Here is a 13,111-nt window from a genome sequence, read left to right as displayed (position 1 = left end):
TAATATCAGGATTCTGCATGTAATTTTAGAATAAGAAATTTGATAAAACAAATTTAAAACTTTGGAAAAAATTGCATTGCTTATTTGCGGTTTTGGAATTTTAATTTCGAGAAAATGGTTTCGTGTATAATTTAGAAAGACTATTAGTGTATCGACATTCTGTCTGAAACAAATCGATTTTATATTCGGCAAAAACTTAACCGGGTGAGAGAAAACAATATTGTGTGTATGTTCATCAGTTCATCTTTCGTCTCAACGGTTCATAATCGTCAAGTTAGGCTCGTTCTGCGAGAAACTTAACGCGCGGCAACCATTGTCGCGCGATCATAATTCACCGGATAAGATGGACTTAAGAGAGTTCAGCTTCACGACGTTTCTTGTCGCCGGAGATGATTTAGTGCCAAGAACGGGACAGTATACCGCGGCATTATTTCTTGTCTATCACGCCTCTGATGTATCGCGTTTAGAACGCAATTATACGAAGCTTCCATCTGTTCAAAACTTAAACTATGCTTTCAAAATTTCTTTGCAACGTTAAAATTATTTGCCATCATCATTAGCGTCCTGCGTTTTAAGAAACAATGCTACTTTGTTTGACAAAAAAATCGCGTATAATGTATAAAATTCTTTTCATACATTTAGAATATAAACACATGTGTTGTGCAAAAATAAACAGAAATATTTTCAATGTAAAAATGTATAAATTTGTATTACTGACTCGTGATATGGTTATATTTTTCTCCTATCAAATTATTAAGAAAGATTGCGAAAGAGATTATTATTATATTTATAACAATTGTCAATATCTCGATTACGATAACATTAAACGCTAGCAAACTTACGATAAAATCGTATATCACGAATATCACGAATATATAATCCGAATTTGATTCTGACCGTCGTTTTAGTCGAATATTTTGAGTGCGCGAGAATTGATCGCCTATCAAGTCCGTTGCATAAATTAATACTGTCATAGCGGACACACTCACCATAAACAGACGGCCATTGTGGATGTGCGACGAATGCTGGTGCGCTCGTGGAGCGGCTGCGGAAGCAGGGAACTGCAAGCAGACAGAACAGAGACGTCCCTTAGAGAGCGTGTTAGCAGGAATTTACATGCATCCGCGGATGCGTTAATGTTGCACGCGCGCCGTCGCAAGCCGGCGCGTTGCATACGATTCGCACAGGTAATTACGCGCCACAAACTCTCGCTCAATATCGTTGCACCTCATTACATCGCTATGCAAATCGATGACGCACGTGCGGCAGCGCGATAAAAGTGTATCCAGCAGAAATCAGACAATTAATATCATGAGACAATTCTGCAACTTTTTGCCTATACATAAACTGTTATCAACCTTATAAAGCGCGCAATTGTCGTAACACAGTCTTTATAAAATGATTAATAGAGAAAGAAATAATTTTACAAATAATTTTGCTGTTTCAATAATCTAAAGTAAATATGTTTTTATAATGGCGTTAAAATTTATAAAAGTGATAAAATCTTACTTTTCTTATAGTTTATAAAGTCTCTTTTGTATCGATACAGTAGAAACATCGAACAATTCTGAGCAATAGATCGTCAACGGTGCAAATGCGAATCCGGCTTTACAGAAACGTTTACTCATTCCGTGCGATTCGTCCTCGCTCATCGATTCAATTATAGCGGGAATAATGGGGATTAATAGCTGTTCGTTGCTCTCTCGCTCGTTTCTTGTTTCGTGGAATATTTAACGAAATCGTTCTAAAGAGGCAAACTCCTCCGTTGCATAATTTAGTTAGCTATCGATCGTCTGGATAATGCAATTAAATGTTGTAAAAAATAAACCGTGAATCTTTGATGATAATCAATTACGCTTGATATTTTTATCCTCGAACTTTTCTACCTGCAAATATATTCCACATTGAATAATACATTCATAATTTTCGCAAATATAATATCCCCAAGATTTTCGCCGAACGAACATTCTCGGAATAATTTCAGAAAATTCTCCTTTTGACGAGGAAATTTTCGTCGGTTTATTTCCGTGTTCACCTCGCCTAGTATTCATCTCACGAATTTCGGTGTCGAAAGCTCGTAGGCGCGAGCCGTTCGTCCCACGCAGGAATGCTGAAAAAGCAGCACGAGAGTACCGGCCGCGGATGCGGACTGGCCGGCGCGTTAATTCGGATATATACACGTCTAAAATTAATATAAATTAGCACCGACGTCGGCCCGCCGGCGCTGTCCGCCGGAATGCGAGCGTCGTTCCCGTAAATTGAGACAAGTCGCGCGCGGACTGCGACCACTACGCGAGATGGTTCAACTACTCTCGAACTAGCGTCTTATAATGGTCACACCAATATCGATGGCACTTCAATGTTTGATAAACATGTGCCAGATACATTAATAGCATTATTTTGGACAGAGAAAGAGAGAGAAGTCAATATAGTTATGATATTGCGTACATAAACATAAAATCGTAACTCGCTTAAAAAATCAATGCTTTTTCTTATTAAATCTGTGCATTTAGCAGATTCTTTTTTAATGAACATTAAAAATGTTATTAATTAGTATCATCGTATCAAATAATTATTGTGTGTATTATTCTACTGCGCTCTTCGAGCTTGTGATATATACAAGCATACAATAAATATGTATATCTGCATTTGCAGATAATATTGAAGTTTAAATTCTATCATATTTGTGAATTATGTGCCTATACTTGTTTAGTTGCCTGCCAATCTTTAAATTAATTTTAGTACCTGTGTTTTTGTTTACACTTGTACATTTCGTTATTTGTGTTTATATATCGTTTCGTACAGGTCGTTAAATTAATTTTTCTGCAAATAAACTGTGCATTCTAATTACAAATTTTTGCATTCAAATAATTTGATCTTTTAAGTATGTATAATATTTCGCACTAAAGCAGAAAAATTGCTGCAAACGCTAGCTAAATGAACGCGTAAGACCTAACCATTTCAGTGTGAAAAACGTGTACCTATCGTCCAGAATTACTCATTGTGGCTATAAAGCGCATATATGTGATTTCCGAGAAACATTCATTGTGTCTGCGAAGCCGTATCAAGAGACACGATTGTTTGTCGCATGAAAATCACCCGTAACAAACAAGAACGTGCCATTATAACCTATAAATTCGACGCGTCAGCGTCATTTCGTCGGTAGCGACTATTTAGCGTTTTATAGTATCAAAAGGTTTCAATTTTCATAATTAAACGATATCTCACACATCACTCACTTAAATAAATAATTCTGAGTTAGTCTGTAGTCGTCTTGGCTTTCAAATAACTTGTTTTTCACTTGTTTTTCACTGTCAATTTTCCACGCAAAGACATTGACAGTTCTATCGACTGCATCATCGCGCCATCTTGCCAGATCCCGAACTAGTTAGAAGCCGATCGACGATGGAGCCATGCAGTCAATGTAGGTCAGTGACCTACATAAAAACACGTGCTACTGCTACCGATCAGGTGATCAGCTGATCGTAGTACCGTAAGTTTAAATACCCTGCGAAACATACACGTGCACGCGCGCTGGATTTTTAAAACGCTATAACTTAGCGAAGAATTAACGTAGCGAGGTGCGACAAAAAGGGTTCTTCTTTGCGTCGCGCCCCGCAAACGACTATGCTCAGTGCATATGCTCTTATCATAAAAGTATATATATTTATTTATGCAAATAAATTGTAAAATCATGAAATATAAAAAAATCTTAATTAACGATCATAAAATACTTCATATTTATTCTAAATATTCATCTTTAGCTTGTGGAAATTCAGTTTATCAAAGTTTTTTGCTATTAATATTAATCTGCACATGAATATTTCTGCGGTTTTGCAGTATGATTTGCAATATCTCGTTAAATTTATCATATATTCGAGGTCCGTAATTTTGCGTATATAAAACTAATTGCATACATCTTGGAAAATAAACGCGGCATATTTTTCAACAGTGCCCATTTATACACTATTTTATATTCCACATTATATTTACAGTTTTTATTTACGTTTTCGTCGATTGCATTGATAATATAGCAAGCTCTATAAGTACGAAAAAATCGTGGCTTCAATAAATACAACTATTTATTGCAATATGAAATTGTAATAATTTTGTTACAATAATTATTCTTTTCAAAATAAGTTCATAATGCGTTGTTTTGACATGTACGCGTTTGTTGCATCAAAGCGTCGAGGCAAATGTAATTAAGCATAAGTCGCTTTTGATGCAAGCCGTAATCCGCGAGCCGCAATTGCGTTTCAACGCGATTCGCGTTTGTTCGCGGCACATAGAGCAATATTAACCCGGATTGTTCCGTTAACCGAGTTTCAACGCAAAGAGTTACAGCTCGCTGGCTTTGTGGAACACACAGCGGAGCGATGCACGCGTTTGGTTTCTCTTTCGCTAAAAGAGAAAAATAAAAACAATAGTGGGAAGGGAGGAGGTAAAGCTCGCAAACCCGGTTATACGGGGCAAAGAGGATTATGCGATTCTCGCGGACGGAATCGTTTCGCCGAAGACCAAAAGGTCGGCTTCTTAAGTTACAGCTCGCGCGGCAAAGTTCACAACGAGTTACCTTCGATCGGTTTTAATCCGCAACGAAGCCGGGAAGCGACTCGTGAAAAAAAAAACGCCCCTGAAGTGTCGTCGAGGGCGAACGCAGGGCGAATCTGTTTCGAAGGGCTCGAAACGGTTGTTTTCGATCGAGTGGAACACCTGCTGCCCCCCCGATCGCTGGAAGAAACAATAAATATCGCCGAGAAGCTACGAAGATAGTCTTCTCAATTAACGGCGATCGACGTGAATTGGGCACAAAGTGCTCTCTCCGATCGAGACACGATAAATATTTTCCCGACGAAATTGCCGCGAGAGAGAGAGAGAGAGAGAGAGAGAGAGAGAGAGAGAGAGAGAGAGAGAGTAAATCGAAGACCCCATGTGCTACAAATTGGATGTAAAATTAAGTGTCTACAAAGAGTAAGTTTTATGGAGATGGCTAATCTCATTCGAGAATTTTCTCAGTGATATAAATATAATTTAGATATATAGAGATAATAAAGGTTTATATATTATTTCGAATTTATTAATTAGAATAATAATTATTAATTAGAACTAACTTATTAATTAATTAATTATTTTTTAAATGTTTTGTTACGTTCAGAAAAAGATAATATAACGGCAGGAGTATAGAAATATAGTTCGATTTCTAGAATTACGTGGATAGATTGAATGTCGGAAGTTATTTATAAACCCCGAGACGATTCTCTGTCATTTCCCATCTTCTTTCCATGTTTAACAATAATTTTGACAGACGTTTAACTTTTGAACTTTCGAAACATTGACAGGATGATTGTCAGAGTTCCATTTCATCTTCCGTCTTCCGGAACAGAATCCACATTCTTCATACTTTTGTTAAATCACAATTACTACAATAATCAATAATTAATAGAATCAAAATATTCTATCAAGAAATGAAGATAGAATATTCTATCTCTAAAAATATTCTACACATGTATTTCTTTCATTTTAGGATTATTTAGTTAAACAAATTAACGTAAAATTGCATGTTTAAGAAAATCTTGAGAAATATAAAATGCGAAAGAAATTTTTTCTGAAAGAAATATAATTTCATTATTTTTTTTAACACAAAATTTAATTATTAAATAGTTATTCAATGCGATGAAAAATTTCTATTTTCATGCAATCTATGAGAATATTTCGAGCTCTGTCTATAATTTCTCACACTGTAAACCGAAACAAACGAGATAGTCGTATCAATGTCTCAAGAGCAACCTGATAACATACAGTGTTGCGGTCAGTAGAATCAACGTGGGCTGTCGGTCGAGTTCGGGGACGCGAATGTCGATTCAGATATTAAATTTCCTCGTGCTCTCTGCAGTGCACGGAACCGGTCCGTATTTCCCACAGGGCCTCCATCGGTTTCCGTCAGGATGCCCATGCATCCGATGCATTCGCTTTTACGGTGCTCGCTTTTACCCAACCGCGCTACAGGACCCGTAATGGTCGAGCTGTCTCAGGACAGCAATGAGTAGTCCAGCGATCACGTCGTCAAAATGGGACGCTTTGTTTTTACTCCGATCGGAACAACGTTTTGTCGCGCGCAAAATGCGCAGTGTGCACTTGTATCAAAAACAGCTAGTTCTGTTTCAGCTAAGTTATAATTAATAAAAACGCAGCGGTCGGTTCGTTTAATTAATTTTCGTCACATGCTGCCAGCATCTGAAACAACTTTGTGCTTCGATATTTAGTTTTTGACAAAGTCACTTTGACGAAGTACAGGAACTCGAAGAATCGTAACTTCAAGGCATTCTTTCGAAGCAATGCATCATCCGTGCATTTATGCGCATTCCTTCCTTCTTTTGGATCATTAGACTCGTATCTATATTCCAAAAGAGCACTCAAAAAAATATTTCGCTGATGTAGTTAGATTTCTAGATATCGCAACAAGAATGTATCGCTATTTTTCGTATCTGTGAAAACATTGTTTGTCACATATAGAATTTATAGCAGTAATGTTCTAGCAATAGCTTCTGAAAAATTTAGGTACCATTGCTAAATGTTATTCATTGCATGATCTAACACGTGATTGATCTTATATAGATAGGCGCTTTAGAGAAACTTTCTTTTTAAAGCTCACAAACAATACAGATATATATTCTGTTTCTGTCATCTAAACTGATTAAGTAATTACATATGCAATATCACAACAGTTGCTAATCATTTATCTGTTTTAGTTAATTTTTTATACCTAGAAAATTTTAGCTATTATTGCAAGATCATTTTTTTGAGTGAGGATCATATTTTCCGCCTGTCAACGGATACTCAAGAATGGCTTCTAAGAGTCAAAAGGACTTTGCTACTTGCGTTACAGTTGACCTGTGGTCACGATGTGAGCGATAATGCTCATAAACAGGATCGTAAAAGTTCATGATATTTAATCCAATCTACACTCAAAAAAATATTTCGCTGATGTAGTTAGATTTCTAGATATCGCAACAAGAATGTATCGCTATTTTTCGTATCTGTGAAAACATTGTTTGTCACATATAGAATTTATAGCAGTAATGTTCTAGCAATAGCTTCTGAAAAATTTAAGTACCATTGCTAAATGTTATTCATTGCATGATCTAACACGTGATTGATCTTATATAGATAGGCGCTTTAGAGAAACTTTCTTTTTAAAGTTCACAAACAATACAGATATATATTCTGTTTCTGTCATCTAAACTGATTAAGTAATTACATATGCAATATCACAACAGTTGCTAATCATTTATCTGTTTTAGTTAATTTTTTACACCTAGAAAATTTTAGCTATTATTGCAAGATCATTTTTTTGAGTGTATATAATAATAATTACAATATACTGAGAAGTTTGAAAATAAAATTGCAGTTGCAATCCACGAGCCGTAAATAAATTTGATTTCATCCTCCAGCACTTTCCTTTTAGAATAATAAAATATTTGCGAAAAGTTTCCGCAACTTTCATGTATACTAACTTTCCAAGATTTGTCCGCGCGTTTTAATTACGCCCCGCAATATTGGAAGGTACAATTCTTTCTCGTTACAAGAGGAGGAATTAAAGGGGTGGACGACTGACGGGGGGACGCGAGAGAATTATTAAGCGGGTCCATCGTGCAGCGTCGATAATTCCGCGCTACACAGCGTGACGGTGGCTTCGCCCGATACTTCGAAAGGGCGATTCATCTCTCATTCAGTCAAACCCCGCCCCCGAGATTTATCAGATAAAAAGTTGTCCGCAATAAATTTCGCCATCTCCCCAGCGCTCACTTTGTCGCCTCTCTTTCTTTCCTTACCGCCTGCACGCCGACCATCTCTCTCAACCCTTTAACTTTGCTCAACACCGAAGACAATTCCACGAAAAAAAAAGCGGACTGAAGAGAATTAAGAACAAGTTGCGCTGTAAAATTGCGAAGTTCTAATCCTCGACGTAAGGGATTAGTTTCAATCCCAGAATTTGAATTCTCTTCTGTACTTTTTCATTCTTTTTCATTCTTCTTGTATAATAAAAGAACAAGAACAGAAGATGAATTATTAAGATGAATGGAATGTGACGCGTTCGACATTAAATTCTATATCATTAAGATATTTACTTCATAAAAAAGAAGCTCAAATATCATATTCATGTATTCGTTCGGGGAAAAAAGCAGAAACAAAACCGTAGATTAGTAAATCAAACCCCGACGTTGGGATTTGATTTTTAAGATAGAATTCTCATGTAAATCCTTTTCAATCTTGTCTCACGAAGAATGTAAAAGGCATGTACCATGCATACACGATGACATTCGGAAACGACTTCTTGAAATAGAAACAGAAGGGACGACTGCGCGACGCGCCATGATACTTTCCGTTCGATTTAATGGAGCGGAAAATCTGCGCCGCACCCTTTCACACAACTTGAATAAAGTTATCGAGTTTCTAACGAGCGTAAGTCCAGTATTGGCGGGTTGAGTCCAACACTTAGTACATCCATAAAGTTTAAACTCATTTACGAAGTTAACACTAATCTCTTGTGGAGCGAAATTTCTCAAAGTTGAAAAAGACGAGATATTTTATATCCTTTGCAATTCTCGCTTGCACTTCGGAGCTCGTCTACGATTGCTTCGAGAATGTTGAAACTATTATAAGAATTTAATCTGCAACGATAAGAATAAAAACTTATCATTTTGCGATAAAGTTATGAAGAATTAAAAACGATATTGCTTGAAATAATCTCATTCTCATAACAAACGATGACAGTTTCCAAGTTCGTTCACGTTATCATTAACAAAGGAATTAACCGCAAGCTAATCGACGTAATCCAATGAAAGCGTCGGAGCAATCGTTCGCAAGCCGTCTTCGCAAGCTCGGATGACAAAAGCCGCTCGGTGATTTAACGGCATCGCGTCCCGCTTCTTGGCAGTGTTCTCGGTAATTCGAAACCACTGTTTTGGCGCCGGCGACTAGGCGACTTGCGCGCGATCGTAATAATGGCGCTAACGAGCTGACGCCACCGCGCTTTTCAGAGTGCGACAACGACGGCGTTGTATATCAATGATCATAACACCGTCATTCCGCCGCCAGGAGAAGCTCGCGAGTCAATTAACGCTAGAATGAGCCCGAGAGAGGGTCAATTTAACCCCTTAACGCGATTTAAATGCGGCAGCCGTAAACTGTTGTAAACGAGTCTAGGACGGCAATCATAGAAGAGCTTCAAAGTGCAAGTGAAGATTGTATAATCAGCTTAAACGCTCACATAATACGTTCAAATGTGCTGAATATTATTAAAATTTATATTAATTTCACTTTGATAAAGCGATTTAGTAACGAAATTAATTTTATGAAAAATAATCTTGATTCAGCTAGATTTTAATTTAACGAGGCAAATAATATTACAATTAAATTTTGTTTAATTATATATTTTAGCACTGTTAAAGATATATTTCTTCATAAAATCGGCAGAAACTATAACATGCCTCGAATATGGCATTTCTAAAATTGCTCTAATGCGGATACGATATCCCTTTCGCACTTCAAATATGCGAAATATACTTGAGATTCGAGCCTCGTTTAATTTTCTTCCACGCTCCTACAATTCTTTTCGCGCAGCGCATCAATAAATTATAATATATATTTAGAAAGGTATATATACGACACAGAGAATGCCATGAGAACGTTACAACTCTCTCTCTCTCTCTCTCTTCCTCTTCTCTCTCCTTTTGCTCAGGTATACCACACCAGGCCATGATGACGCGCACGAGCGCTTCGTTATTGAATGTTAAATTCGTCGGCGTTCTCTCTGCCGTCACGGTAATTACTCCCAATCAGTATTCCGCGGAGAGCTGCCAGCGAGGAACGTTTTACCTCACCCCCCCTCCCGCCGCCTCGCAGACGACGACGGTAATTACCCGACGAGTCGCCGGGGCGAGAAGACGAGATCAGTAACGGGTTCATCGACCGAATTTTCCGGAGGGAGGAGAGAGAGAGAGAGCCGGGGAGCGCGACCGGAAACCACCGGGAAACCGCGAATAATTGCGGCCGCGCGAGATGGACAGGCGAAGGAACGGCCGGACGACGTTCCTTGAATAAATCGCGACGATAATTGGCGGCGAACGCGGCGCGAGACGCCCGCCGCGGTTCGCCACGGTGCTTCGCCCGCGAGATATCTGGTTGAACCGGCCACCCAGGCGACGACGGCGTTCGTCGGCATCGCGTTGATCGACGTCGCGGGACGCCGCCGTGCCGCCTAATCGTTTAGCGGCTCTCTTGGGCTGAACGGACCGGTGTCAGAAACGCTGGCGTCGATCACTTACCTCGCTAACTCGGGATGGAAGTTGTTATAAAGCCGTGCCGGAACACGCGAGCGAGTAAACAGAAAGCGACGCTATTTCAAGAAGTATGCGCTGCACGATTTCGTTAACTGTGAATTGATAAAAGTATTCTGTAAAGTGAAGCAAAAATATTGTATTCACCCAAGTGTTAATTGTCACTGTGTGTATAAAGAACTGCTAAAAACTTTTTCATTAAAAACCGTTTCACGATAATTCGAAAAATTAGGTAAATGTATAATATTTTTCGTATTTCCACATTTTGTACTTTATCTTTACTTTTATATGCTTTTGTGAATTTTCATACATTCTGAAAAAGACAATTTTACAGGCAAACAGTGCAATTCATATTTCTTTGCGATTTCGAGCGATAACAATTTATCAGCAACGATCACTGCTACAGCAGCAAGCAGTGACTAGTCGAGTAACTGGTTGAGTAAAAGCAAGAGTATGAACTATCCGTAAAAGCCACGTCGACAAGATCGTAAGCCTTCGGCTATTACTTGTGCGCGAATAGAAAAAGAAAGATTTAAAATCGCTTAATCCTGCAGCTATAATGGTCGCCAGAGTGAGTGGAAGAAGAAAGACGAGAAAAAGACTCGTTAGCGAATCGTAACTGCACATCTCGTCAATCCGCCGTTATCCATCGGTTACCGCGAGAAAAATCGAAGATATCTCAATCGAGGGAACGTCGAGTGAACGTGAAGCACGACAGCTATCACCCGTTTAAGACGTTCAGAAATTTCCGATTACCGCAAACCGATAAGAGATTTTCCAGACAGATGTCTAGCGCAGGAATTTTGTTAACGATCTTTTTATACCTCTCTGCGAAGATGGGCAGGTAAAAAGATTCATTCAGATTCTATGAAACTCTATTAATTCCTTGATTACCCATAAATCTGTAGCAAACTTTCCGACTCGTATAAATATCATTAATATACTCATTAAATAAATAAGATCAAACAGTTTTCCTTGAAATTAATTTGCCCAATAATCTCCGGAACAAAAAGTTTGAACTTTTATGTTTAAAATATTTAACATGTTATCTCTTAAATATTTTCAACACTTTAATCATTTTAATTGCTTTGTGCAGCCAAATTTTCGTCACGGTGATGAAAAGGAGATAAGATAGCGGGTAAAAAGACGACATTGAAAGCCAGACGAGAGAGCATTTCGTGAATCTCAAAAATGCTATCAATGTCAGCACGAGCGACAGTGTTGCACGCGGCGTCTATTTATACGCGGCCGCGCTCGAAATTAGGCGATCGTCATGAAAGAAAGACACAGACGAACACGAAGCCGCGTTCGATTAAATTCCCGCTGCGAAAAAGATTCCAAATTTGTCAAAGAATTCGTCTTCGAGACGCAAAACACATGTGCAGTTGCATTCTGCAGCGGAGTAAATTATTTGGATGACATCCGCGGACACAAATCACTGTCGTGAGTTGGCGCGAATTACGTCTTCAGGAAAGAAGCGATCACATGTTCGGAGGCGCGAACAAGTGCGACGGATACTTTGAATTAACTCAAGCTCGCACACACGCGCGAAAGAGAAAGAGAGAGAGATATGTGTGTGTTTGGTCTCGGAAGATAATGGAATACCACTCACGTAAGAATTTCGGCGCGAGTCCAACCTCGCGACGGAAGAAATCTGACAAAGAAACTCCGCATGTAACTCTTAAAGTTCAACGGAACGGAATTAACGCGCAGACAGAAATCCCAGCCATTGAAATTCTGATTTGTATTTATTTCTAATGTGCACTTTTATTTATTTGATCGCAGCTGCACAAAGTTTTTTTCAATCTTTCTTCCAAGATTTAATATCGCACGATATGGCTGTACCAAAAACGATTCCACCGCCGTGCCATTTACTCGAAATCACTAAAAGGCGCCGACTGCGCGTTTTTCCACGTCGAGAGCATTGGAACGAACGATCGGTCGGATTTACTTGCGCGTGGACGGGGTGAGTAAAGGAAAGCAATCTCGTTAGGCGAATGCGAAACTCCGCTCCACCGCGATCCGCCGCTTCACGGACTTCGGATATAAATTAAAGGCTATACATTTTACGACGGCGAACCTGCCAGCCAGTCGGCGGCAGGAATCCGTCTGCAGGGGCCGATCCGCGCTTCCGTCCGATTCCGAAGTAGCAACCGGGAATACAAAATGAGATATACGAGCGACGCGCGGTGGACGATTAAAGTCGCGTTTAACGGCCGCTGCGTGTCGATGGACTCGGTCGAAATTGCTGCTCGAAATGGTGGATTTCTCATTCGAATGAGAAAGAAATCACTATCCGTTTTTATCCGTTTTTAGAATCGATCCGAAGAAGAATAGTCACAAATTAAATTACAGTCGCATTTATATATATAAATTTTCCCTGTCGGATTCTCACGTTACAAGGCAACGTTTCGAGGAATCGATAAAAGAGCAATGCGATGTGTCAGCGGGGGTCAACGAGATCGATTCGACTGCTGCATCTTTCGGATGCTCCAGCCTCTGTCAAAGAGACGCCGCGATAAACGTGATACTTTTTCGCGACGTCACGGCGTGTCGTGCGAAAAGAGATGTGCCGGGCAAAAGACGAATGAGTCGACCTGAAGGGTGTCGCGTGCCGGCGTGTCTTCACTCGGGTCCTCTTTTCTTTCCCTCTCTCTTTCCCGCCGCTCTCTAACTTTTCTTCACGCGCACACTTCTCATTTTTTTCTCTCTCTTTCCGCTCTTCTCATTCCCCGCCGGGTTATGCAACCCGCGAGGGGGATATTTGCGTC

General features: G+C 39.3%; 1 protein-coding gene across 8 annotated transcripts in view; it reads right to left on the bottom strand.

Moving 5' to 3' along the window:
* The window catches only part of bsk (mitogen-activated protein kinase dJNK), a 140,736-nt gene that overhangs the window by 22,877 nt on the left and 104,748 nt on the right, over window positions 1-13,111 (bottom strand). For 5 of the 8 annotated variants that reach the window (XM_067359119.1, XM_067359125.1, XM_067359120.1 and 2 more), the window contains one exon: window positions 990-1,061. The exons of the other annotated variants lie outside the window; for them this stretch is intronic. The gene's annotated coding sequence lies outside the window, so the exon portion shown is untranslated. The remainder of the gene's footprint in view (window positions 1-989; window positions 1,062-13,111) is intronic. 8 annotated transcript variants of the gene reach the window in all.

This window comes from Linepithema humile, chromosome 7 (assembly GCF_040581485.1).
Source record: "Linepithema humile isolate Giens D197 chromosome 7, Lhum_UNIL_v1.0, whole genome shotgun sequence".
Lineage (NCBI taxonomy): Eukaryota > Metazoa > Arthropoda > Insecta > Hymenoptera > Formicidae > Linepithema > Linepithema humile.
This window is presented reverse-complemented; position numbering and strand designations above follow the sequence as displayed.